Source organism: Phalacrocorax aristotelis, chromosome 15, assembly GCF_949628215.1.
Source record: "Phalacrocorax aristotelis chromosome 15, bGulAri2.1, whole genome shotgun sequence".
Taxonomy (NCBI): domain Eukaryota; kingdom Metazoa; phylum Chordata; class Aves; order Suliformes; family Phalacrocoracidae; genus Phalacrocorax; species Phalacrocorax aristotelis.
In genome coordinates, this window is record NC_134290.1 from 14,745,495 (window position 1) to 14,773,366 (window position 27,872).

General features: G+C 45.0%; 1 protein-coding gene across 25 annotated transcripts in view; it reads left to right on the plus strand.

Annotated features, from left to right (window-relative positions):
- Positions 1-27,872, plus strand: part of FBRSL1 (fibrosin like 1) — a 553,269-nt gene that overhangs the window by 195,892 nt on the left and 329,505 nt on the right. Inside the window, exon 1 of one of the 25 annotated variants that reach the window (XM_075110659.1) lies at positions 6,718-6,806. The exons of the other annotated variants lie outside the window; for them this stretch is intronic. The gene's annotated coding sequence lies outside the window, so the exon portion shown is untranslated. Of the gene's footprint in view, positions 1-6,717; positions 6,807-27,872 lie in introns of those variants that run through there. 25 annotated transcript variants of the gene reach the window in all.

Sequence of the window (27,872 nt, forward strand, 5' to 3'; positions counted from 1 at the left end):
GAGAAGCCTGAAGTGCTCAATGAGAATAGACTCATCCTCCGATGCGACACTCTGCACTGTAATGCTATACATAGGAAAAGGGTGCTTCATTTCTAACCACATCGATTAAGTCTGTCTTTCTCATCTGGCATCTACTGGGTGCAAACAGCAGCCCTGTTTTTCCTTTACCAGCATCGTAGCTGTTACTGAGCACCAAACGAGTGTTGCATCTCATGTTTTATCTGACTGCTTTTTAATGCACAGGGAGGCTTTCCTCCTAAAATCGAAACAGATGCTGCTGTAGTTTCCTTTGCAGTCTCTCCAAATTCCCTCTCTTGCCTGCAGAAGCCATGCCACCAGCTCAGCTGGGGATATTCTGCCTTCCCTTTTCCCTTCCTTCTGTACCCTCAAGTAAAACACGAGCAAAGCCAAGTCCAGTGAAGCTAACAGAATGACACAATTCCTCGCTGCACAGGTTTGCCAGTGTTATGTTGCATCTTTAAACCGTAGACGTGGGTCTTTTAGGGCAGGGTGCTCTCGGCTGAGATGCGTACGCCATCTGGTGAGCCTCCGTCCCGCGAGCGGCCTTTGTGCGCTGCCACGCCGCCCGAATTAATCATGGTAACAAACGAGGCCGTTCCTCCCTCTCCTCTGCTCGTGGGCTCTTGATGGGCTCTTCTCTGCTTGACCTCCTGATGCAACCGTCGGGCAGTGCTGATGGTGATAGTAGGGCTTTTGACGTCGGACATCTGTCTGCTGTGAACTGGAGAGCAGCTCACTTCAGGTAAACGGCTCCACAGCTGAGCAGCACCCGCCTGAAGCGGCAAGGTTTTGGGTTGCGTTGGCTGTAGCTCATGGTGAGCTGCTTCATCTGTATTCCGGTCTCCTGTTAAAGTGTAGTAAACCTGTGTTACTGAAATGCCAGTTACACTAGATTGACTAGTGAATAGAAATGAACTAGTTAACGTTCTCCTCTGTGAGAAAAAAAGATCACTCTCCCTATAATTAAGGTCTTAGAGACTTCCAAAGGAATAAAATACAAACTGTATTTCCAAATCCCCTACCAATTTATGAATCGTATTAGTATTGATCAAGAAATGCCGTATGGTACAAAGCACTGAGTGCGGGTTTAGGATGACGATAGTGGTGTGTGATTCTCTGAATACAAAATTTGTGTTAATGAAAACATTTCTGGAGCCTGCGGTGTTAAGATTACGAATGGGAACAAGAGTTCTGATTCTCAGCTGTTCCAACATGCAGCAGATGGTTAACTTGCCTTCTAAATCTTTGCACAAATTGGGTAAATTCTCAGGACTACCCTTGATCTTTCAACCCGTTCCTAATTTTTGAGCGCTAGTAAAAGAATAATTTGCAAATCAGTTCCAAGCTGTGGAAAGGGAAGCATTTTGCAAGACTGAGAAAGCATGAGTCAGAAATAAGACCTCAGATTCTGGGTTGCAGCGTTTTGCCTACTGCAGGTTTGTTTGCTAGAAACTGGGAATCCTGTCCTTGAGGCGGCTGTGAAGTGAGCAGTTTAATGCTTATTTTCTGATAGTCTTGGATGAAGTGCAGTATGGAAATGCTTAGTCTTGACAATCTTCAAACTCTCCCAGCAACACTATGAGAAATAATGTTATTTTAAGCCATCCTTTCTTGTAATATCAGTAGTAATTTCAGTTGCTCTGAATTTTTTTTTCTCTAGTCTCTCACAGAATCTGAGTTTTGCTTCAGCATTTCTCACGCATTTTCTTCTCTTTTATTTCCTTCATGAGGAATTCAATTTGCTGCAGTAAAATAATCTTAGTACTGAAATAATAGTTGTATTAAAGTATGAATTACCTTGGTGGCAATAAAGGACAGGGTTTTATTGCTTGCTTATCAAGGAGGGTTTGTGTTTATGAGTTCGCTGAGATGTCAGTGCATTACATCAGAACTAAATTTAACCTGGCTTGGTAACAACAGCATAATCCATGAAGGCAGTACAGATTTATAGGATTTTAAAAAAACCATAATAAAAAATCAGAACCCGTTTCATGTTTTTTCTCAGCAAAGAAGCCGTCAGTGGTATTGAAAGGATGGGTGAGTATCTATTTTTAGCTGTCTTTTTTCATTAAAATCTTTAATCAGGAAAGTTCTAGATTTAGACCGTTCCTACTCATCCGAGGAGGACCCCAGGCTGCAGCACAGGCAGGAGGAGGTGTGGAACCAGGGGCCGAGGTGGCAGAGCTTATATCCCGTGCAGTATCTTCAGCAGCCCCCAGATTTTTAGGGCTTGTTTACAAGGAGAAATGACCCAAAAGAGCTCACCATGTGACGCGCTCAGCAGTTTACCTTGATTCAGTGTAGTAAAGTGAACTGGAAAAGGCTCCTTATCTGAAAGGAATATCACTCTTTAAATTCATATCCGCCTCAGTTCGGAGCCGCTTCTGTCTGTAGTCAGGCTGTAAGAACTGTGAGCAGCACCGGCCAAGTTGCACTTGGGCTCAGCAAAGCTCTGAAGAAGAGTGTGTGCTCGGCTGTGTGGCAGCAGGACAATGGCAAGATGCCTTTTTGGCTTGCAAGACAAATATTACATTGATTACCTTTGGTGATGGCACAGAGAGAAGTGAGTTTTGTGCTCTCAAAACCTAGCAAATATCACCACGGCAATTTGGGTAATACTGATTAAAATCAGTCTCCATCTGTAAGTATAAATGAATGCCTCTTGTTCCGGATCATCCAGCTCAGCAAAGTACAGTGTTGTCAACAAGAGAATACTGAGCCCAAATATTTTATTCTTGGATCATATCAAAAGTAGAGAGAAGTAACAGACCACTTTACAGGGTAATTCCGTTTTTCAGGTTCATTTCTAATATCTGACGAGATAAATGTGTTGGAAGGAACTTTCACATGTCGAGATTAGGAGCATGGATTGACCGGGACTGTGTAGTTTAAAGTGGTGAGTGAGTAGTTTGGCTGCTTCTATTGAATTTTTTAAAAGTCATTATTCGTGTAGTTCTGTGATAATACTGACAGCGGCTTTGTAATCTGAAAAGCCTGTTCTGAATAAAAAAAAATCAAGAGAGTTTCTTCCTTGTGTTGAGTAACTCTTCACCGGCCTGTTCCCTGGAAGCGGAGGAGACTCTGGGTAAAGTACAGCTTGCCAGCCGCCAGCAGCTCAGCACCTGAAGTTCTTCTGGTCCTTCTTAATTTAGCAGTTTACACATATGAATGTAAATACAAACAGTCCCATTTAATTTAATAGCGATTGTTTCAGAAAACAGCATGAATAATCACGCAAGAAACCTGCTTCTCGGTGTCCGTCTGGCTGCTGTTTACGTGGTTACTTTCCAGTGCCGCCGCTGTAAACTTACGGACGGAAGGTGATCTAATAATGGTATCAACTGTTAATGAGGTGATGGTTAATTAAGTTCATTTAAGTTACAGGCAGAAAGTTGGATCCAACCTATTCTGTTTGAAGGGGCTTTTGTTACGTTGCCAGTAAGAGCAGGGCTGCAGTGGGGTACGTAACAACCGCAGAGGGAGGAATCACTCGTTGCGTGGACAAATGTGCCTTTTGAAGGGAGCTTTAATAATTGTATTGGCCAAACAAAAATACTCGCTTCTGCGCACTTCAGGAATGCCCTTGTTCACACAACCCTTTGTACAAGCAACCTGAGCTAATATTTTTAGGCAGCTCCTGATAACAGGTAGCCGTAAGGGAACCCGAGTTCCTTCCTAATTCATTGCTCTTTTTCTGTTTTCGTTTGTTAATTTGGTTAACCAAATCGTCGTCTGCCACTAGCAGCGGAAATGGTCTCCGTTGATAGAATCTCAGCGTGATTCCAGTGACCGTGCAAATATCCCCCATCAGCCGCGCGACGTGGTCGCTCGCGATACCTCTTGACCTTCATTTTGTTGCCGAAGCGCAGGAAGCCGCACGTGAGCAGATGCGCGGGGGGGCTCGCGCAAGGCACACGCTGCCACGTCGGGCTATCGATTCGTGCAGGTGGGCGCAAGTGATGGCCCCGATGGCAGCAGCTGGGTCGATGGGATATTTGTCAAGTTCAGCAGGGTTTTGTAGGGGATTGTTTCTGTGGGCCTTGCTATAAAGGTAGGATTTTGCTTTCAAGGGCAGGCAAGGAGGAAGCAAGTCTACAAAAGCCTGAGCAATGTAGCTTTAATTGAAATCATATGCCTCGACAGAGCAGAGGTAAAAAGGAGGAGACCATATGGTGTAACCTTTATTTTTGTTAGGTTCCCTGATAAGCTGTTGATTTGATAAGAAACGCTGCTCCATTGGCTGGGCTGTTCTCTGATAAGCATGTGTTTACTGTCTGCCATAAATGCCTGAAGTGACAGTTTATGGCAGGTTGGTTTGGATGTTTCAAATGCTGAGTGGATGTATCACAACTGTGCTCTCCCAGGCGAGTTTGCTGTGCGCTCAGGGCTTGGTTGATGAAACGGGTTGAACTCTAACGTTCATTTGTTCATGAAGCAGACCAGTTGGACCCAGGGGTCGTGCACAGTCCTTGCAAAAATTATACCCTAGAGACCCATCTGAATGCAATACCCAGCCCCAGTAACCCCCCCTCAAAGCCGCAGAGGAGGAACACAAGGTGATGTGTGTTTCGGTACAAACTGTGGGTCTTTTTAGAGCTGGATGACTGGTTTCTTCCTTTGCGTTAGGTACTCATGCAATCCGGATCGTGATGTAGCCTCCTTCGGAGCAATATTCAAACACATCAAGATTTTCAAATCCGGTAAATGAGTTAATTTCTGGGGGGTTTCCCTGGTGCCAGGGACCCAGTACTGTCCCAGTCTGAGGTGTTCAGGAATGAAAAAACTCTTACCAGTCTTCATGCTGGTAAGGGAAAGGAAATAACTCATTGCTCTCTGGGCTAGCGAAGGATACCGTGTTATATTTCTATGCTCTGTTCCTACTTGAGCTGGGTAATTTTTCTGAAACTCAAGATATATTTTTTCTGATTAAGATCTGAAGACACTCTATTATTCTTATAACCACATTTAAATCTTGTAATTTAAACAAATTAGTTTGCATTTCGCATGTCAGACATGATGATTTATAGAGGAAAATGGGTTTTTGCATCTGTTTTGTCTCTTGATTCATTAAGTTTTGATTGAAGAAAGTTTTTGAAATAGGGTGTAAAGGAATTTTCCATCCTTAGCGAAGGGATTTCTTGGTTTTTGCAGCATCTGGTTGGGGTTTTTATTTTTTCCCTGTGTGCATATGCCAAGAAATCTTGAATTCCCTTTCCTGATTTTGAAAGTTCAACCTGAGGGAATTGAGCAATTTCTCTAGTTTATGCCATTCGCTTTCTGTTCATATGAAGGCAACAGCTCTGACAAAGTCAGTTATGGCACCGCAGAAGGGACTGGTTGCAGTTTACGCCAGGAACTTTCCTCTGGTTACTGGAGTAACTTTAGTAGCTCTGGCTGCCGTTTCTGGTGCACTTGCAGATGCTGGGTGTGCCCGGGGCGATTGCACAAGAGCCGTGCTTGGCCCCCCCGCCTTGCGGGGGCTGCGGAAAGCCGAGGGTAAACCCGGGTGGTTCTCAAGCTGCTCTGCCCTCTCTTATGTACATAAACGTTATGCGATACAGGGAAGTTGCTGCTTAGCTTTGGAGACAGGGGGAGATGTTAGTAGCTTAATATCGTTTTTTTGCTCTAGCATAAGGAGAGAAATAGTTAGGAATCGTGTCAAGGCACCGTCTAGTGTCCAGAAGAAATTGCGTCAGATTGACTGATGCTTCTGTCCGGTTGAGGTAGTTGGGTTTGTTTTGGTTTCGATGTCCCTTGCCAGCGACGTTTAGCATAAATAAGTGTTTTCAGATGTCCTGTAAATCAAAGTCTGGCCTGATGTAAAAAGTCTGTTACAAGCGAAAACGGAGGAAAAAAGATACTGGATTTTCTGGCAGATGGATGATTTTGGAAGAGGAGACATTGAGCTAAAAGTCTCCTCGGCTAATCCCGCCTTGCGATGTGTGGGTGAGGTGTTCTAGGGGAAAAGCCCGCAGGGCTACAAATCAAATATTCCCATTGTGTTACACCAAATTACACCAGGGCCAAGGCTGATCCTGTGTCGCGTTTGCTGCCTTTGATTCCCCTCTCCTTTCCCACACAACAGCTTGTGACAGATGTAGCCACCGCTTTGAGCGATGGACCTTTGTCAAGCCAGGGAAAACAGCCGCTTGAATTCAGAGAGAAAATAACGATCCTTTTGATTAAGCAAGCCGGCGTTGGTGGATGGGCCACACACGCCAAAGAGGAGAGCTCAAAGGGCACCTGCCCGTAACACGAGCGATGGCAGGAAGCGCGCCCGGCTGTAAGAGAGAAAAATTGGCCCTGTGTTTGGAAAGAACAGAGGAAGCGAGATTAGAGGTTGAACTGGAAAGAGCGTTCAAATATTCTCGGTGTATGATGGCTGTAGCTGTGGATTTAAATTGCTGAAATTACCTTGTCAGGATGCCTTATCAGCTGCTGTTCTAGTGATTGTTTGGTTTAGATAAGAACTCGAGTGCAATAAAACCTTGATAACAGTTTAGAGATTACAGCTCTTTTGAAACTGCTGGCACTTGCTAGGGGCTTGCTGAGCTGCCGAGAAGCTACGGTTGGATTTATTCCACTGCATTTTTTTTTCCCTCCACCCCCCTTCTCTCCTTTTGTTTCATGTTTTTGTTTAAGTGCTTAAGCTCTTGATTGGGATCCTTGTTATTTTGAGACACGCAGCCTCTTCTGAGCGCTTTCTGGGAATGGCGTATGTGCGTAGAGGAGGTGACTCGTGCTGAGGAGTGGAAGTGGATGCTGACGAGAAGAAGAAAAACAAGGTACTTCTGCGCCTCTCGCCGTCTGATCCGATTTAAGTGCGCTGAGCTGCACGCAGAGTTTTACAAGTTACGAGGATACTAAAGGCTGGTGGTTCAGCACGCTTGGTAGCGTTCTCCGTGTACTTCCCAAAATACAAAGTTCCTGTAAAAATCTATCAGTTTATGACAGTTCATTTAACGGACACGTAAAATACCAGTCCTTAAAAACCCACCCGATGTTCGTGGCAGTACCTGTGTCGCTTATGCGAGTTCTGACTGTTACGTTTTGGGTTTTGTGATTTTTGTGGGTTTTTTAGATAGAGGCTAGTAACAAACCTCCAGCTGAACTCATCCCGTACGTGTGTACGGAGCGGGACAGAAGCAGGGTTACTGAAACCGACCGGCGTGGGTGTCTTTGTCTAATGTTTATTGAAGGTGATTTACATGGTACAGCAATATGGCCTTCTTTTGGTTCTGCATTCTAACAAATTATGCGCTCAGCAGGTCTTGCACATCTGAAAGTGTGTGCTGCTTAGTTTTTTCAAAATCATTTAAATTTATTTGGTTTTCATATAAATATAATTTGAAGTGAGGAAGCAGAGAAACTATGGAACTTGGATGAACATTAGGGAAAATACTGAAGTCGTAGGACTGTGGTTAGAAAATGGAAATTCAGGATTAATTTTCAGGGTGAAAAGTCTTTTCAGTGTTCTTCGCTTTGAGAGTTCTGCTCATGCTCATTAGGCTTTAATAGTAAAGCAGTGCATCCAGGCAATACTTGTCTACAGATGTGTTTTTAGCCTCTCCGGCCAAAGGATAAACATAAAATACTACGAAAGAAGCATGGGGAGGAAGTGTCTGCTGAGATAATTACACATCTTGGGTATTAATTGTATTTACAATATTCTGCAAAAGCCTGTGACTGGTCACAGTTAAACTTCTCTTGGTTTGGTCATAGGAGAGCTGTTTGCGTTACACCACTGGGGTTCTCCTACCCAAAAGTATTACCTTTTTAAACAATGTACAGATGACTACATGGCATTGCTGGCACAACAGGACAGTTGCGATTCTCATACCGAGCAGCATTTGTAACGTACCGATGTGTAACAACTACTGCTGTTATTATATGAGTCTTAAGAGGAGCGTCCTGTTGGTAAGACTGGACCTCCACTGTGCTTTTACAACGCTGTGCTGCTGCTGCCTATTTCTGTCGTGTGGTTATAAGGATGCGGCTCCGCCGGGAGCGGTGGCAGGCAGGGCATCAGGGTTGCAGCCGCCGAGCCTGGCAGAGATCGAACTGGTGAGTAGTTACAAGTTGTTTGTTTTTATCTTGCATCTGCAAGAGTGGAGAAAAGATCATTTGGGACAATATGTGAGGAAGCCTGAACGGCAGCGTGCAAGTATGGTTCTTCACATTCTGGGCTAAAATGTGTGATAATGTATTCGCCGTAGAGCCCCCACGTTGAAGCTGTGAAGCTGGAAAGTGTTGGTGACTAGTGCTGTTCATCAGACCAAAGAGCCTCGAGGTGTCAAGGTGGTTGCAACTCGTACCTCCTTCCTGTAGCGTGCTTGAATTTGTTTTTGTGTTTTGTTGTGGTTTTTTGACTTGGTGTTTGTGATGAGCTGATTTCATGTCTCTTACTGACGTTGGGTTTTTTTTACCTTTAGTAGCAAATGTATCCCCTGTTGTCCCGTTCAGCCTGATAAACGCGCTAAGCATGCTCCATTTGGCACAGGCACGACATGTTCTACAAAGACCACAACAAAACTTTGGACCACATCAGTTTGACTGTCTGGGGATATGTAAATAATTGCAACACAAAGTACCAGGGGAAACTGTACTCTGGAATAACCAGACTTTGCTTTGTTGGTGGTTTTGTTTGGGTTTTTTTTTCCCTTGTTTTTAACCCGAAATGCTTCATTTTTTTCTGTAATATGGGAGGAACCTTTTTGGCAGTTGACTTACTGAACGTATGCCCGTGTGTGCTTGCAACTGCCGAAACACGTCATCTAAAAGCGCCGGTAAGAGAAGTTAGCAGTTAAGAGGCTGATTGTTCTGTGTTATATCTCAAAACATCAGTTTTATGAGGTCACTGAGCTAAAGCTTTTTTGTTTATATGTGGATTATAACATATACATGGCAAGTTTTTAATGGGGCAGCATTTGTGTTGGAGCTCTGGTTCCTGTCCAGGAACAGATTAATTTTTGAGATTGTGAAGATTAGGTTTCTGATGTGATGATAGTTCGCTGATTTTTGCATGACTTAGGTATTTGTGCTAGAGATGTTCTGAGAGGCATGGTATAAACCATTTCTAGCCCTAGAACAGATGACACGAGGTAAATAGGGCAGTCAGAGTTGGAAGAAAAAAAAAACGATCGCACTCTGTTTTTAGAAATAGCGGACTGAGGTGTAGGGTGACCACATGATTTCCTTAGGGTTGTGCAGGAGGCCTGTGAAAGAGCGATTGAGCAACAAATGAAGCATAGCAGAAGCACAGCTCCAAAGTATTTATCAAATCTAATCAAATAGTAAGAATGAACAAAGAAGCTACCCAGCAACTGAGATATTTAATGAGTACTGGGGTAGAGTAGTCTTAATTGTGTCCAGGCGCTCGTGGGCTTTGTTTTCAAGTCTGTGTTTGTGACTTGAGACCGTACACTTTCTTTTTTTCCCTTTAATGAAAGCTCAACATTTCTTTTGTTCCAGCAAATTTCAGAACTTAGAGGGCGATGCCAAATTGTCGCATGCCTTGCAACAAAACAAAGAGCTGGCAGTGTTGCCTTTCTCAGCGAAACTGGAAATATCACAGCCTCACTCCAGCCGTACTCTAACCTGAGGTTTAACGCTCCATTAATGGCAGCCTACGCTTGCATCACTTGAGTAGATGTGGGCTGGGACTGGTAAGAGCGAGTTGTTGTTGGCCACTGCGTGGCGTGGGGATGGTCAGAGCCTGGAGCTTGCAAGAGAACTTGCAAAGAGAGAGTTGGGTGGCTTTTACCACCTGGGTCAAATTGTGTGCGAGAATTGCAACTGAAGCCTAACGTGAGCTGCCATGGCAGTTTGGTCTGCTGTGGAGTGATTGACAGCTGGTTAATTTTCCATCACAAGATCGCAGTCAGTGGCTTGGGTGAAAGTAGTACTTATGGGTGTCCTCCCTTCAAGGTGCACGGTTTCACAGAGCTCCGGTGGATACAGGCTCACTGATTCCTGTGTGAGAAGAGGTTATCAAAGCTCTGGTGGAGCATTGCAAAGAAGTCTTTGCAAAACTCAGAGGTTTTGCTTTTTACCCTAAAGTTTCATTTTGAATCTCGGCTCCATTTCAGGTGGTGCTAAAAGTGAAACTCAGCTCGCTCTTCTGGGCTGGAACAGTTACCAAAGAAAATCTCACAAATCGCATATAGTTTGCATGTAAAGACATAGGATTAGGGAAACAGATGATCAATTGTTATTATGGCTCTTGAGAAACATCTTATGGAGCGTTATAGGTGTGCAGCTGCAAGACCTAGGTGTCCCTGCTCTGTCCTGCTGTCGCCGGCTGGATGTTCAACTCCGGACTATTGCAGAAGGGGACGTGAGCTTGCTGTTTCTGTCATGACACTCTGCTTTGGCAATTAGGAGGTGAACTCTGCATTACCTCTTGTGATTTGGTGCTAACAGTGACAGGACAGTGCCATCCCTTCCTTTAGAGCCTGACTTGGAGTTACTAGTATACTATTCTTGAAAGCATTTTCGTCTCCTACATGCGAGTAGTTCCGTTATTGTTCTCTACCCCCACAAATGCAGTAATTTAAATTACACAGAGGAAGCAAACATAAAGGTTTTAATACCAACCTCTGTTGTTACTCTGGACCCCAGCACCACATCTGTCTGAAGGAAAGGGTGGTGACAGAACTGCGTCCCCTCGATTTGCTCGTCTTCCTTTGTGTGGGTCTAAAAACAGATCATATATATGAAGATGGTCTTAGTAGTGAAACGACAGGGCTCTTCCTAAATGCATAGAGGCTCAGAAGTTATGGCTCTAAAGATCTGGTTTGTAACCCGCGGGTCACCTTTCTCATGTCTCTTAAGACATGAATAGTCTTACAGTAAAAATTAAATGTAATTACAGTGTTCAGGACCACTTCAGAGCAGCCTAGCTAATTTTGGGTTTGAGTTTGACCCCAGAAGCAGTTCAGTTGCATGGGGTGTCAGGCTTACATCTTGAAGATCATGACTAAACCGCACCAATTTATTCAGCTACACTGAAGAATTTGAATTATTCTGGTTTGGGTTGGGTTTTGGCTTTTTTTTCCCCCCCTTATAACATCTCAAGAAAGGCAAACTTCAAGCTACTGCACACAGCTGGCGTTTCTAATAAGACACAGATGTGTTTTGGGATCTCTCCCATCTCCTGCAACATTTAAATGTAGATAAATAGAACTTAATCAGCTATAAATAACAGCATGTCATGCCTGTGGATCACTAACCTTCTCTGGGACTCCCACAGGACTAGGGTTAAGCTTAATTACTTCAGTCTACTACAAACAACAGAATAATCAGCTGTTGGATATTGCATGGGGGAAGGTGGAGGCAGCATAAAGAGGAAGTCAACATCCCTAGCCAGTGATGTGATGTCCCGGCGTTCAGCGTAGGGTATCTGTAATGTTTCGAGACCAATGGTATTCTTTTATTCCCTGTTTTGGATTCAGTGCACTGGGGGTTTAATGTCAGTACTACATCTCTTGAGTGTCGTTTTAAAAACAAACCAACTCAGGAGGCACCTATGAACTCTTTTTTTCCTCCCCTTAGGGATATCTTCCTCCCCTTATGGATAATTGCTCAGATTTGCTGGAATAAAAAGGTGGTGATGGTGGCTCTTCAACTCTGTTGTAGGTGAAGGGAGCTCATTCCTCTGTGGCCATTGCACGTTGCTAATTTAGGAGGGTGGGCTGGTATGTCTGGTCTCGAGTATGGTGCCCATCAGCCCCAGGCAGTTCTCCTCGGGCGGGGGGTCAGTGTCTGTCAGCCTGAGCACTGGGACCCGGCTGCCTGGGAATGTGTTATGGGGCTGCTCTCTTCCAGCAGCCTTCTGCTGAAGCAATTTGTGAAACAGACGCTGGTGAAACCACTGAGACACATCCTCCGTTGCTGCCAGGTTCTGCTCTTCCTGCCTGGGCATTACTCAGCACAGCACCCTGGTATCACCTCCGCACTCCCAGCTGCTGTACGTCCCGTGCTATACAAATGCCAGAGGTTACCCTGGATCAATAATGCAAACAGCTGCTGTAGAGGCAGTGCCATGTTTATATACGGAGATGTTTTCTCTCCTCTAGTACTCAGTGCAGACTGCTATCGTCTTTTGATCCTTTTTGAGACATAAGCTTTCAGGCTTTTGTCTGTCTCTGTGTGATTGTCACACCGCTCGATGTTGCACTTGAGCTGAAATATCTACGACATGCAGTCGCTAATAAGTTCTCTTGAAGTATTTCACGTGTTAATACAAGGGTGAGTGCCGGTTTGAACAAGGCGTCCTTTGACTTTGCTCAACACGCGGCCTGGTTTCCCCAGTCAGCAGTGACCATTGCCATCGCTCTTCCAAAAGGCAAGCCAGGACAAGGGAAGCTGTCATGTCCCAAACTGCCCAGTTGTTCCCATTTGTACTGGTATGAGTGAAGTACATTTTTGCGTAGTGATTTATTTGTTCTTTGATGCGTTATTGGTTAATTGTCACCTCTCTGAAAGAGCACTGGTGAGAAGATATTTCCTAGACATTTTTCCCTGTTAGCTTCTGCTCTTGCATGATGGTTAACTTAAATGGGTTTTGTGATTTGCATAACCTTTTGCCAGCTACAGTAAGTTTGAGCTATAGATTTGGGTTTTTTACAGCAGATTTGATTTATAGCATTGTCATCCCTGCCCCACGTATCTGCTCTATGGTACCGCAGGTGTCTGGCAGGTAAAGCTGGGCGAAGCCTTGGGTGATTCAGCCAGGAACTGAGGGTGGTCTTTACAGTTCTCCTCAAACAAAAAGGCCTGACAAGGGCTGTCTAAAAGAAAAATGGCAGTGCTTTGGCGTTCACCGTTTGATTTTGTGGTGTAGATTGCATGCAGTTCAGCTGCACGAGCCCGGGTTGGGCTTGGCTCAACGCTGTGTGCGTTTTGACGTTTGCTGCTCTCCCTGCACCCCTTTTCTTTTTCAAAGCAAGAGCAGGTGTTGGGGCGTATGATTAACACAAGATTGCCTGTTTGCCTTTTCCTCTTTTCTTGCATCCCCGTAAGCTGCATTTCCTAGATGAAAATGTAATTAAAACGTTTATGAGGGGGGAGAGTGAGCCCCGAAGGGTTGCTGCCGTGGCACGGAGGCCGCCCCGCTGGGCGAGAGCTGCCCTGCGGCAGTGCCCGCGGCCCCTGCCCGCACGCAGTCCCTTGCTTGATTTCCCCTGCTGCGTGCCAGGCTCAGGAAGACGGGAATATTTATTTATGAGCTGTCTGTACAGATGTTTTCGTTGTGGTTTGCGGTGCATTGGTGCCACTTAGTGGGGGGAGAATTGAATTGACAGCTTTAACAGTGCAGGGGAAAACAAGGAGAGCCCGGTTTTGTATTCCAGCCCCCACCTCCACCCCGCCAGCAGTATTTCTGCGGTTTAAATACCATTTGAAGCCTTCTGCTAGCCACAGAGCTGCTGCGGGTGCTGGAGGTGGCTGTCGGCAGAGCAGCACTGGCAGGCTGGACGTGTGCTGACCCTGGTCTCAACAGAGGAAGGCTGCACTGCAAGCACTGCTTAATGTTACGCTAAATAGTCTGCCTTTGCTGATAAAAAAAAATTAATCCAGCCAGGCCTTGTGTTATGCAAGGTTTTGGCAGGCTTAAAAATCATTCTCTCTCTGTGTTGATTCCCACTGTTTTAGGTGTAACGGGTAGGATGATGGAAGGGGATGGTGCTGCTCTGATTGCAGTTTTGGAGGAGGCAATCTACACAAAATGTTAATAGTGTTTATTCAAAATCATTTAACTTGATTTCCTATTGATTTCCCCAAGGAAAGGCCTGTGGAGAAAAAAAAAAATCCTGCTGCGATCTTTGTAAGCAGGCTATTCTGCTCCCCCCAGTAGATGCTTATGGTTAACTAATGGTACCTGGAAAGAGGCGTGGGTGTCTGCTGTTTGTGGTTATAGAAATGGCCATCGGCCACAGACCTCCACGTGAGCCTGGAGCTTCATCGCAAGGTTGCAGTGGAGCACATTGCACTGGAAATGCTTTGCAGCATCTTCTGTTTTTTGGGGGCCGTGCAGTTGGGGAAGAAGCTCTATGATGGAAGGTGCTTAAGAACACCTTGTGGTCGACTGATATCTATGTATTTTTGTCTCATGCAGGAAAGGATGCTTTAGGGTGGTTTTACCTTGAGTTGCACTGAATTGCTGAATTTCTTTTTTGGTTTTCTTGCACGTGAGCTCCTTCCCTTGTTGAGCTGTTTCTGTGTCTTTCTCTGCCTGACATGCGGGGTCCCTGGGCTCCAGGGAAGCTGAGCTTGGCTTTGCTACTCTTCCACATGGGGAACTGCTTCTAATTTTAGTGAAATACCTGGGCATGGAACAGCTATGCTTTCATTCCCTATGAAAACATACCGTGACCAAGGATTGTGCTTCCTGGCCTCAGTCATACCTACTCCAGCTTTCATCTAGCTGGTCCCATTACCCTCAGCAGGAAAAGCAGCACTTCGCAGAGGTCGGCAGGTCCCACCTACTGAAAAGTTTCCCGGAACCCCACGTAGCTTCGCGCGTGCGCCGGGGTGCTCTCGGCTCCCGCACGAGGGAGATGGAAGGTGGCGCGGGTGCATGTCCTGGCGTCGCCTCGCCGTGGCTCTGCGCACCACCGCGCCTTCTGCCCCCACTACGCTCCCGTTCCTGCCGATTGATGCAGCTGCCAAGCGACAGCTCCCGGTGGTACGCACGGAGCACGAATGCTGGCATCGTCCACTTGGGTTTTGAACCCGTTTGTCTCTCTTGCGCTCTCAGCAGAGGGCACTGCACAACATGTTGCAGCCTAATAAATAACCTCTTAACCTGCTTAGCTGCTTTATGCTCAGTGGCATGTTTTACAACGTTACCTGGAGTCCTTGAGTGCTGGTTCCCATGGCAACCTGATATAGCATTTTTATTCTTTATTACTATCACTGTTTTATTGCTGCCTTGTTCAAACGTGCTGTCATCTTTATTTTGCCTTGGTGTGTGTGTGCGCGCGCACGTGCCTGTGTGTGAGCTGCAAATCTGTTTCTAAAAATTATTAAACAATTTAGTGAATTTGGGAAAAAAGTGACGATCTGTCACTGTCAATTTACTATTAAATGGAGAAACACACTAGAAAGAAACAATAAACCAGTGACCCAAATATTCATACAGCTGGCTTAGGCTGTTTGGTGGAGGTGCGCATAGTTGGGTAAATGCAGATGAGTAGGAAAAATACTGCTTCTGGGGGGGAACACTGTAGTCTTAATTTCTGTGACAGGGCATATTGACAGCATCCAGATGTTCTTAGGCATGGGTTTAGGCCAAAGACAGCCATGGGAGCAAGGACCTAACTTGTTTTAAGGTGAAGCTTGAAACATTTACAGAAGGAGCTGTATGGCTCAGTAGGGAATAGCCAGAAATTAAGCCGGTAATATGGATCCTTAATATGGATCAGGTTGTGATAACTCATTGTTTGCACCAGATAAATGTTATATAATTCCTATGGCTGAGGTGTCCTGCTTTTCTTCAAGGGGCAGGAAAGATGATTTCTGGTGTTGGTGATAACCAGGCTTTGGGAGCAGGGGCAGGAGAATCGCCTTCGCAGAAGGGCTGGAGGTGGAGCTACAGACGGGTGTGCTGGTCCTCGCAGTGATGCCTAGTTGCTCAGATCAACCGTTGATATGTTTGGTGTGGGGAAGGAAGGTGGGATGAACAGGGACCCTGGGGAGAGGGTTTGCTTTCCTTCCTAGTGCAGGGCACAGTCTGTTCCCTAGGATCATTTGGGGACTTTCACCGAAAATACGTTTTTTTTGCTGTTGCAGGAGATAATGGGCAATAGTGGTAGGGGTGACTGGGATTTGGAGGAGCTGAAATGCATTTATTTTACAGGCCTTCTTAGGAGAGCTGCCAGGACTCAGCCCGGGTGCTCGCAGCTCCCTTAGGGTAGGGAGGAGCAGTGGGGCAGCCTGGCCCCCCGTGGGATGTGCCCCACTGACACCTGGGTGGCGGGTGCTGTTTGGGGCCAGCTAATCACAGCCGACAGCAGGATGGGATTTTTCTTCAGGGCAAAGACTGCGTTTCTGAGAACGGCGAAGCAAACAGAGTTAAAGGCGGTGTGATCTTGTGCATACAGGAGCCAGCTGGCAAACCCCAGATAACAGATATCTTTCTACGCACATGTTCGGAGTGGTGCTGTTTTCAATGGCTCCCTTGTACGTGCTGTCGCCTTCCTTCCCCACTCTAAGTATTAGGGGGCTGCTATAAAAATATTTGTTCTTTCTTAGCTCCTCTCTCTACGTCGCTCTTTCCTATCGACTGCTACTGTGCAGCTAAGCACGGCAGTAGGATATAAGTATCCCTTGTGCAGAGGGAGGATGTTGAAAGGACTGGGGTCAGGGCTGCCTGCTCGAGGGTGATCTCCCCTATTCAAGGAATGGAGAGGCATCATTTGGAAAGGTATAAATTATCTAGGACAGCACATAGAATTTTACAACCTGCACTTAAATCCTTCATTGCATCTTGTGCCAGCGGCAAGGCGGATTCTGCAGGCTTTTCTAAGGACACTAACCTAGAGATTCAGATGCTTTGGAGGATGTGTGTGTCCTTCCAGAAAAGTCTGAGCTTTTCCCCCTGCCCCACCCCTTCTTTCTTTGCATATTCCTCTCTTTTGGGATGACGCTATGTAGCAGGACAGGTTTGGCTGTGAGACCTTGGCAGGGAAATTTCTGCAGAGTGCTTGAGGTACACCCTTGTTCATCTCCAGAACACAAAGCTCCCAAAGCAGATATAAACTGATCTGGAACTGGAACTCGGTCCTTGGTTGGGAAATTTAGGCAATGACTCTACCTGGGCAGAAAAGCTTTTCTAAAATTAAGACATTTCTAGATTGCCAGACTGCTGATTGTTAAGAAGAAAAGAAGGGAGAACAGCATGGGGAAGATCATGGGTTTCAAGGAAGTGGATTTTGGTCAGCTCAGAGCTACGGTCTTGGCAAGCTGCTTGGAGAGAAAAGGAAGTTCAGGAGAGTCGAAATTTTCTTAGAGAAGCAAATTCAATGGCACAAGTATGAACTCCCTTAATGGAGAGGACAGATGGGAAACATAGTAAGAGATTACTTTAGCTAAATCATGGGTTCTGTAATGACCTGAAACTCAAAAGCAACATAAAAATTGGAGAGAAGGTTGAACTGTTGAGAACAATTTCAGCATGAACATGCAAAGGAAAATGAGAGGGCCAAAGTCCAAATGAGCTACAATTGGCAAAAGACACAAAGGGCAGCCAGAGGGGTTTCTATAAATGTATTTGTAGCGAGAGCTGGGCCGGGGAACGAGTTAGTCCACTGCTCAGTGGAAAGGAAAAGCTCTCAAAAGGTGGAAGTGAGAAAGCAGAAGTGCCGAATGGCTTTTTTTTAAAAATCCTTTCTGTTCTTCCTGAGCAGGTCAGCTGCAGCCGTGCAGCCAGCACACTCTCAGGAAAGAGGGGAAAAATAGGTTTAAATACTTAAGTTAGCAGAGCCCAGAGGAATTCAGCTCTGGTAGTTAGAAAACTGGCTGAAGCGATTTCAGTGCCATTAGTGATAATCTTTGAAAATCTGTGGAGGACAAATGAGGCTTTAGAAGGCTGGAGAAAAGAAAACTTAATGGGATGTCTTGCAAAAGGGGAGAAAGAGGGGAGCTGTAGGCTGGGAAGCCTGTAATGCTGAGAGGTGTTTTTCCAGAAAAGCATGATAAAGATGGTGAAGTTGTTTCTAAGCATGTAGAAGGCAGCAGTCCCTGGAAGAGGACCTGCAGCTCCCACGGTAGTCATGACTTCCATTAATACTCGGATGGCACACTGGAGCGCACGGGGATGCACCGTGCAGATCATGCTAAGCTGAGACAGGTACAGGCACAGCCGAGGTCAGGACTAGGATTCAGGGGGATCTGAAATAATAGAAATGGTCTGAAAAAAGTAGGATACGGCTTAGCAGTGCTAAGCAAAGAAGGACCACAACCGGTCAGGTACCTGCTGTGCCAGACACGTTAAAAGAAATTGTGCATGGAGGGTGTCGGGATTACAGATCACTGAATATCCCTGGATCTGCAATGCCATCTTGCTATAGGGCGAAAAAAATTCATCAGGACATAGGAACATGGTTTAGTGTAAAATAGGGAAGGTGTTCTATTCATTTAATTTGGTTCTGGTGGTGGGTGCAACACGTTTAGCTCTGAATGTCCCTGTTCAAGGAGGATACTGGCCGTCAGAAGAGACATTAGGAAAAACTTGCACCAAGAAGGCTGGTTAAACATGGGGACCAGTTTCCCGGGGGAGGCTGTGGCTGAACTGAAGCAAGGGGTACCCTCAGGTGATTTTTCAGCCCAAAAGAAGATTTATTTATTAATTTTAAAGCCATCCTTTTGCCTCACAGCAGAAAAGCTGAGCGATTTATTCACGCCCAGGGAGTAGTAGTGGGAAGTAAATGAATATACAAAATCCCAGCTTAACTGGAAAAAGGAGAAGCTTTCTTAGACATGCAGTTAGCCAGGTGAGACACGAGCTTTTGGGCATCTCATGGAAAGACTGTGTAGCTGTAAGGTGCTTTTTCTTTTTTTTGCCCCCAGTTAGCCCAGCTGGATTATATTAATACAGGTCCAGCTTGTTGCTGTATCTTCCATTGGCCTGGTATTGTTATGGTCGAAGCATCAGCAAAACTGAAAAATATTTGTGTGTTCTTTGTGTACTTGAAAGTTAAATTTTCTAATTTTATACCGTGGTTTGAATGTTGGTGAGACAGATGCCTAATTTAAATACTGCTGTTTTGCATGACATGCTGAAGTACAGTGCCTGGAAATTCCTTGGTCCGTTGTTGATTTTTCATCTCTCCTGTCTAGCTCGAAGGGTGCCTGAAGACCTATAAAAACATAAAAACCCGAATAGACAGAAATTAATACCAAGTTCTTCAAAAGGGAAATGGAGAATATAAGTGGTGTCTGGGGTGACATCAACATTTGGATCCCCCTCTTTCAGTCTGAAATCAGGCTTAGGATGGAGATGAAATAGCATCCAAGAGTTTTCATGACAGGAAGAGTCTTCAGACATCAGAAGACTCTTTAATTATGGGCAGAGTGATTCATTCAGTGGTCGGCATCTGTATCTCATTAAAATATGAAATCCTTCACTGTTTCTCCTTTAAATATGAAGGTATCCCTGTTTTATCTTTTTTGGCTTAGCAGAGCTATATTTTATGTCAGATCGTTGCAGCATACCTTTCGAGTGAGCCTGAGTTATGTGCAGATTATTTAATGCTGAAAATGTTGAGCAAATGTAATTCACCTGTGCCGCTTTCTCCAGAATCTTTTCTCCTTCAGCAACCAAGCACGGCAGAAAAGCAGCTTGAAATGAAATTGGAGGATTAATTTCAAATTATTTGGGAAACGGGTGTAATCAATAAAAATAAGTTATTCTTTGTGGTTTTTTTCCTGCTGAGCCCTAATCAAGAAGTGAGGATTTTCCTGAAGCAAACTATCTCAACGGACCCAACCCAGCTCCTGCTAAAAATGATGGGGGAGGGCGGCGGGGTGGAAATCTCCCATGGATTTCAATGGGAGCAGCCTGCTTTGAACTGACTTTTATTGTTGTGGGGAAATATGCGTTTTGTCTACAAGAGATTGACTGTAAACACCTGTGCAGATGCATCCACGTGCAGCTTGGTACGGCAGTATGCAGCTGCGTGAGGGTCAGGCAAGATAATCATAGGCACGAAAGCCTTTCGTTATGCCTTTCTTTCCCCCACCCCACCAGAAATAATCTGTTGGATATATTTTGGATCAATAAGGAGGATTTTCAGGCTAAAAGGGTCATCCCAACTTGCCAGAATTTCCCCATTTTTTCCACCGTCTTGCAATGACTTCTTAGATTTTGGGAAGAGAGGGGTGCATGCGCACACAGAATTTTACAACAAATTAGAAGCAATTAAGTGTTTTCAGTTTTCTTACATTAGTTGTGATTAGTGCAGGGGCTTTCTACTCTACTGCCTCTTTCCAAAATGCATTAAGGCTGTCAGATGTAAATTGGGGGCATCAAAGCACTTTCTGCATAGGGTTGTGAGCTGGTCTGTGGTGCAGATTGCTCTAAATTCTCCCAGTGTGTTCAGTGCCAAGCACAAATTGCATTTTAAAAGCAATATTTTGTTTGGCCAGTGTGTATTAATCTAACTGTATTCAGCAGCTGTGAGGTTAAATTCTGGTTTGCCAGCTGGCTTTAGGGTTTGAAAGAGAAACAGCAGCAACAGGTTTTTCAGCCTCACCTGTGATAAAGTGACGCTGGAGAGAGTGGGAGAGGAGAGAACGTAGAGATGCCTTTATTTATCGAGGGCAAGTCCTTAGCCACGCAGCCATTTGTCGCTCTTCGGTGGGTGTTATGATCTTCCCAGAAATACTAAAAAGAGGGAGAACTAGGTGGAGAGTTGGGACAAAAATATATAAGGAGCTGGAAAGAGGGCTGACTGCCAAAATCCGTGGTGTTACAGTTGGCCCCCAGCTTTGCTCGTTGCTTGTCTTGGCGCTCTAGTTGCAAGACAAATATATTTGTTTTACTGTTGTTCGTGCAATCTGGCTGGCTGAGTAGCGAATGGTGCTAAGCAGTAGGGATACTTCATCTCGTGAGTCATCTGTGAGTGGGGAGTGGGACGGGAGGGTGATGATTTAGGTCACGCAGGCTGGGCCGCGCGGTTTTCGATGCTCTCGCTCATAAACACTTCATCAGTAAGAAATGGCCCCAGGACAAAGCCTTCTCTTCTGCAGACTGGGGCAGCAACACTCTGCTGGTGTGGGGCTGGCTGACAAAGCAGGGGGTTTGGGATGAACCGCAAGTAGTTTCCTGCTGTCCCAAAGGGAAGCAGGTATGGGGAGGAGGAGGAACAACGGTCTGGTGGTTACAGCATCCTGACTCAGGAGATTGAAAGTCTCCTTGAAGCAGCAAAGAGCTGAATTCAGTCTCCAAACCTTGTTCTTCATCTGTGTAACAGAAATCACGCCAATGGCTAGCTCGCCAGAGCACTGTGAGGATAAATCCACTGAGGACTCTGAAGTGCTCAGATAAATACCTGCGAGAGCACAGGGAGGCATTTGTGCCTGTATGAGGGATAAGTGCTTTATTAGTAATGACCCGGAAAGGACAGAACTACTTGCAGGTATAGTAAGCACAAGCAAGTACCTCCTGTAGTTGACAGGCTCTTGGTATAAATCATTTGCAGAATAAATGACACAAGAGAATTCATGCTTCCTAGAGGAGAAGGAAAGAAGTCTCTGCTGAGCTTAATAAAAATGAAAATTTGGTAATGGATAATACGAGTCTAGAGGGGTCACAGTCTGCTTGACAGGAGCTGTAAGGTCACAGATTAAGTAGGTGCCCGAGTCTGTTGCGGCAATATACAGGAGATTATTGAAGGAAGATGCATCCTGGGAATCTCTCCCACAGAACAGCAGGATCTGGGAGAGCTGTGGCTGTGGTTTTGCACAGCAAAATTCAGAGGAATTATTGCAGAAAAAAACTAACGGTGTATTTGGCATCATGCCTTTAAAATGCCCAGGGTGGCTTCTAGGATCCTCCGCTTTTGAGCTTCTGAAGGTCCCTGTGAAATAGGGTAGGAGGGGCTTGCTGTGTGCCGTGCCAGCCCCACAGGGTCTCGGGAGCCCGAGGCCGTGCTTCCAGCATGGTCCCAGCTTACAGGGAGAGGGTCTCCAGCTCCCTCCTCGTGCTTCTAGCCACAGGTTCCCTTTCCTCCCAGCCATTAGCGTGTGTGCTCCTAACTGCTGCGGAGAGCTCAACCAGCCAAAAGCTAACATGACTTAATTTAAAATTAAAAAAAAAAAAAATTTAGTTTCTTTTGGGCTAATTTCCTGAATTGTCTCACCACTTAGTCCTAAAGGTACTGGTGCAAGAGAGAAGGTGGGAACATACGGCTGGGGGCAAAGGGAAGAGTGGGAATTGGTTAGCTTATAACTACCCTCAGCTAAAGCTGCCATGGGACCGTCACGTCTGGGCTGTTAAGGCTCTGTCTCCTTGAAATGGAAGAAATGCATCAGGCCGAGGTCAGGAGTTCCTTTTGCGTGTGGCAGCGCACAGACCGCTGCTGCTCCGTGGTGCCGCTCTGTCTAATCTTTCCCCATGCGTCAGCGCTGTCAGCATGCGTTTCAGTAGGGGAGCGTTGGAGGCAGCATCCTACCCATGTTCTTCCAAAAACTGCGTCGGCTGGGGAGCAACAAGAAACTGCTGCTGCATTGCAGCGGCTGCAACCTAGTAAAGATACAGGAACATACCTGGACAAGTTCTGTTTGTGGAAGAGTATGAATTTCAGCTCATTAAACCACCAAGCCTCCAAACGCCGTAAAGTTGAGGTCAGGAAGTAGCTGTAAATTGAGTGACTGGAAAGGAAACCCAATTAGCCGCTTGCCATTTTTCCGGAGTTCCTGCATGGAGGTCATGCAGATGTTCGTCGTAGCAAAGAGTCTCCAAGCTGATGCTATTCATCTCAATCGATGCAGGCTTTCGCTCTCCTGCAGTGATGTCCCCTGGCACTTACCTTTAACTGTAGAAAGAGATTATTTGAAAAAAGGCCTCTCTTCTATATAGCTGTTTTTTTCCCCATTATAATAGTTCAGTCTTCTTCTGCTAGTCTTAATTCCTCCTAGTCTCCAGAATTGCACATTCTTCAGGCATAGAACAACTGCTACCAGTTGTTTTCCCCGCTGTGATCACTGCAGAGCCAAGTTATATGTCTCACATTTTAGAAATTTTCTTTTAAAAATGCGTTACTTCAACTCCAGTAATAAGTTTGGTTTGTTTTCCTCCAACAACTTTATTAGCATCTGAAAGAGAGGCCAATGTACAGAATTGATGCACTCAAACCGGAGAGTTGCTGTTCTCTCCCTTCTCCATGCCACGACGGCTCGTCTGTATCCGGGCAAAATCCTGCTCGCTGGGGCACTCCACCTTGCCGTGCTGCGTGCCCCTGCCCAGGTAGCTGTTCCTCCTCACCACCCCGGGGGACGGCATGTGCAAGACGCGCTCGTAGTTCTTGAGACACAAAGCCACAGCCGGCTTCCCCTTGCCTTTACTTTGCTGTGTTACTGTGTTCATAGCATGCCTGCTGGCCTGGTAACCTCACAGCTAAGGCTGTGAGTTTTGTGAGTTTGCAATTCAAGAGGGAAACTTTCACTATTACCCTGAAAACAGAAGCATAAAAGGAATGAATTTGGAAAGAGCTTCATGTAAAATTTTTGTATTCCGTCCTGCTGCCAGGATATCTTGCCAGTTGGGCGGTGGTAGCATGGTTTTTTAACTTCTCGCTGTGTATACAAACAGGATGACTTAACCTCTTCCTCTTTATCCCTGAACAAAAGAAAAAGCTAACAATTTGAACAGATGTTTTGCAAATTGATAGCTGTCTCGTGGTGCAGTAGGGAAGCAGGATGGTCTTTGAACAAAGCTTTGTGTCATTTGCCCTTGGTGCTTCCTTTCTGTTTGCTACCTCGTGTTGTGCCTAGACGGGTCCCCTTTCCAAAGGACAGAGACCACAGTGAGAATCCAAAGCAAGAGAAGTTCACAAGAAGAAAAGCTGGTAGATTGTGCCTGATTGTGACCTCAGGAGGACAGGAGAAACAGCATCCCAAGCCAAGGTCTTGGAGATGGCTTGGGTGCTAACGGTGGGGAGGCAGCGACGCAGAGGAGGAAGGGCTGGAGATATGGGGACTGGGAAGTGCCCTGGCCATGCGGTGCAGCCTGGGTGGAGGGGCAGTATGGAAAGGTCTTGGATTTGCACCAACAAGTGAGAGTCCAAGCCTCTGCCAAGCCAGTTAAAGTGGCGCGAGGGGGAAGCTGGGGCTCTCCTTGGCCTCCTTAATCCAAGGAAATTGCAGCAATTTAGCTACATCATTTTCTGCGTACACATAGTTAAACTGGTGTAGTCCTTTAGCATGAACACTCAAATTGGTTTAAGAGTGGCTGATATAGATCAAATGTATTGGAACTAGCTAATTTGAGAGTGTCCGTGCAAGGAGGTTACGCCAATTTAACATCATCAATTTAGACACCAGTAGTTGCATTAGTGCGGTGTTTGAATGCAAACTAACAGGGAGAGCAACTAGGAAATGGCTTGAAGAGGCATTTTTTCACTGAAACAGTGTGTAAAACTGCTAAAATTAATAAAATCTTTGCGTTTTCATTTATAGCAGGAATTTGTGGTATTATCTCAAAGGGACTTGATCTTTCTGGGGAAAGAAGGGGTCTTTATTTTTATTTTTTTAAGGAAAGAATAGGGCAAGTGCATAATTTATGTATTTTATGCTTGTATCTCCTAAAATCTTTCAGAAACATTCTCCCAAAAATGTAAATCTTAAGACTCTGAGAGATAGATTTGGGTCTGGATGACAGTCAGGTGCCCCAGCGTGTGGGATTATAGTCTAAAATGAAAAATTAAGTACAATATTTCTGCACACACGAGTGGCTGACATCCCTCAAGGCTGCCATCATGCCTAACTAAAGTTGGGGGTTTATGCAATGTATTTCTTTCTTTCTTCCTACACTTGAGCTGTCTCTTCCCTTCCTCCCCCTGCTCCGTGGTGTTACTGCGCTTCCCTAACTACAATTAAAATGTTGACACCTGGCTTGGCTCTGCAGATTAGGATTTGATTTTCTGTAATTATATGTTATCGCTCACATTCAGTAGCAATTTTACCTTCTGTACAATATGATAACACTTATTAATTCAATAAAAGAAATCAATTCACAGGCAATTTCAAAATGTAACACCTTGGTAGCTGAGTACTAACCAATCAGATTATGCATCTGACATTGTGCCTTGTCATTTAATCAGTAATGGGTGATTGCAAAAGCAGATATATGTCAGATGTTAATTAAGAATAACACAGTTTGGGACCATAATGTTCGCAGTGCCTGTTTTGTTATGATGCTGTGTTGAATATAGCTAATATTTGACTTGCACTTAAGTATTATTTACAGTAAATGGAACGATAAGGATATTTATTCTGTCTCTGTGTTCCGACAGATGTATTAAATTTTCTTTTTAATCAGTGGAACATACTGGGTGTTAATGGACCGCCGCACAGTACGTGTCTGTGTCTGTGGGATGTGGAGGTGGTTTTGTTTATAGCGAACACGCTCCGTCTTATCTTCTAGAGTTACATAGTCTTGCTTTCCCATGGCTTTTTTTATCTCCTCGAAGCGTTTTACTCGGCATCTGCCAATCAACTTTTTCCATCAGGTTATTGTTATAGCGTTGAGAAATAAATGTGAAAGCCGCGGGTACGTGCCATTTCTGAATCAGCTGGAGCCCTCCTCGTCCCTTGCAGTGGGTGCCGGGTGAAAGGCGCTCTCCTTCACCGGTGACCCGCCTGCAGACTGGCCGTGGGCAGGTAACTGGTATGGCCTTTCACTCCGTTTGCGCCTGCCGGTTTCTCCCCTTTGGGATGTCTGCAAGCCCTGACCTCGTGGTTGTTCACAAGGCTTAGGCCGGGGCTTGTTCCCCACCTGGCTTTGGGGCTTCCTGGGGCCTGTTTGATGGGGATCGACCGCGTGGTCTGTCCTGATCTTCAGCTGCAGGTCAGGGCTGCCGACGGGCGCGCGGCGCCACCACCGTCTCCCAGCGCGTTCACTGGCAACGAAGGTCACGCAGGACCTCGCCCTTAATTTTATACCTTTACTTTAAAGACTCATTTGTTCTGTGTGATTAGGACCTATTAGTCCAGTTACATTAAGATGAGAACAGGTGAAATACGCCTGAAACCGACATTTCAGCTTAGCCAAATGTTATCATGCTGACACAACGTTCCTTTCTGATTTGTAATTAAGTTAGAGCCAAGGCCACCAGCTATTAAACTCTACAAAGCAAATGTATGAGATGCATGGAATCTACAATAAAGTTGTAAACCTCAATTAGACGGCACCAGCCCAGGGTCCTGAGCTTTCATTGGACGCTCACCTAATTTTATTATAACAGCAGCATCCTAAATGAGCAGCTCTGGGGCATAGTCTATTCATTTAACAGTCTGCATATTCATTAAATCTTACAAATTGGCATCGGAGTTTTGTTTTTAGCAAGTTATTCATTGAAAAAGGGAGGCCCGTTCAGTATTAGATCACTTATATTTTCTGTTTGGTAAAGCATTTTCATTCAAAGCTTGCCTCAAATATGGCAATTGCTATGCGCTGGGGTAAATTTTCCCATTAAAGTGATTCACTAGTGGCTGATAAAGCAACATGGAGCTTGTAAAACCATTTGCTGTGAAATTTCAGCAGGGGAAGAGCTCTTTTGCCCCAAGATATTGAAGGATTGGAGGTAGAGATGGCAACAGTGGAGGTTTCCTACTTTTTTAAATGATGATAGCCTCTTTTCCCCTTTTCCCCTCCCTCTGTTTTAGCGACAGACAAATGCAACATTAGTTTCTCTAACTTTTCTCTTTTTTTTCCCCGTTTTTTTTTTTTAAACCATACTTAGGTAATACCATTTTTTCTTCTGCTCTGGTTTCCCAGAAGAAAAAGGTGCTTCAGAATAATATTGTTCTGTGTAATTCCCTGTATCGTGATTTCATACTGAGTATTCCAGGGTGGGTACTTGTTTTGGCTTCCCCTTTCATTATTGTTCCTCTGTATAACTGAACCAGTCAGAACTTCGGTGATTTAAGCGGAGCTCTGACAGCTCATATCCGCATGTGTGAATCTTGGCTTACTACTTGAGTGCGGCTTTCTTAAACTTCTAAGGAAGCAGAGCGTTTATTTTCAGATGTGCATGCCAGTAATGAAGCACTCCTATATTTTGCAATAACTAACGAGTGTATCTGGAGAGACCCCAAATGTTGGAAACTCAGTTTTTAAGCTGTCTTGTTACACTAAAGTTTCGGAAATACCTCGTCCCTTCAGGAGGTCTTATTGCACCGTATTATGTATTTCTCTAATGAAGAGATAATTATGACCTTAATTCTAGCTTGGAAAAGGATAGCTTAAACTTGTTTATCATGACAATTTTTACCTCTGATTTGGATCTTGCTGCAAGTTTTCTCAGTGTCCTTAAGAGGGTGAAAAAAGGTTTCTCTCGAGTAGCCATTTTCATTAGTTTACATTCTGCTGCTTATCCTGTCTGCGCAGGGAAATCAAAGATGACTACTAAAGGTTCCCAAATCGTCTTTCCGCAGAAGGAAGGTGATGCTTACAAAGTTTTGATGGATCAATCCATTTATCAGAATACCCGCAGACTCCACACCCCAAGTGGTGAAATGGCAAGAAATGCTGGGCGTTGAGCTAAGAATGTAAAATTCTGCCCCAGTAAATATTTTTAGTAAGTTGCTGTATCTTAAGAGCTTTGGTTTTTCTGTGTGGATTTTCTTAAGGAGAAGAAAAAGATCACAAATTGGTTCAATGATCATGATCATTCTTTGACGTAGAATCAGATCATAATTTCTTTCTTCATTAGCTTTTTATTTCACGAGGTAAAGAAGAGCTACACATTTCCCAGTCCACAGCATGGCGACTTGTACCAGCACTTGGTTTTAACAGGGTCTGCTACTTGTGATGTACTCTGTAATCTGTGATGTCTTCAAAGGCAACTGATGAAAAGAAGGGACATGTTACAATAATGGAAAACAAACTAATTCTTAACCCTTTATTTTGCGTTTAATTACTGCTTCTACTGAATAGGAAAATGATCTATAACTTCAGGGGATCGGGACTAAAAACCCAGTAAATATGTGTAAAACAAACCATCCTACAGATTTAGTGGGCAGGGAAAATGACTGCTGCAACACCCGCACTGGTGGTGCACCAGAAATGGTAGGGCTTTGCTTCCCGTAGATCCTCCTCTGAAACAGGGCCTGGGTGCAAAGCATGA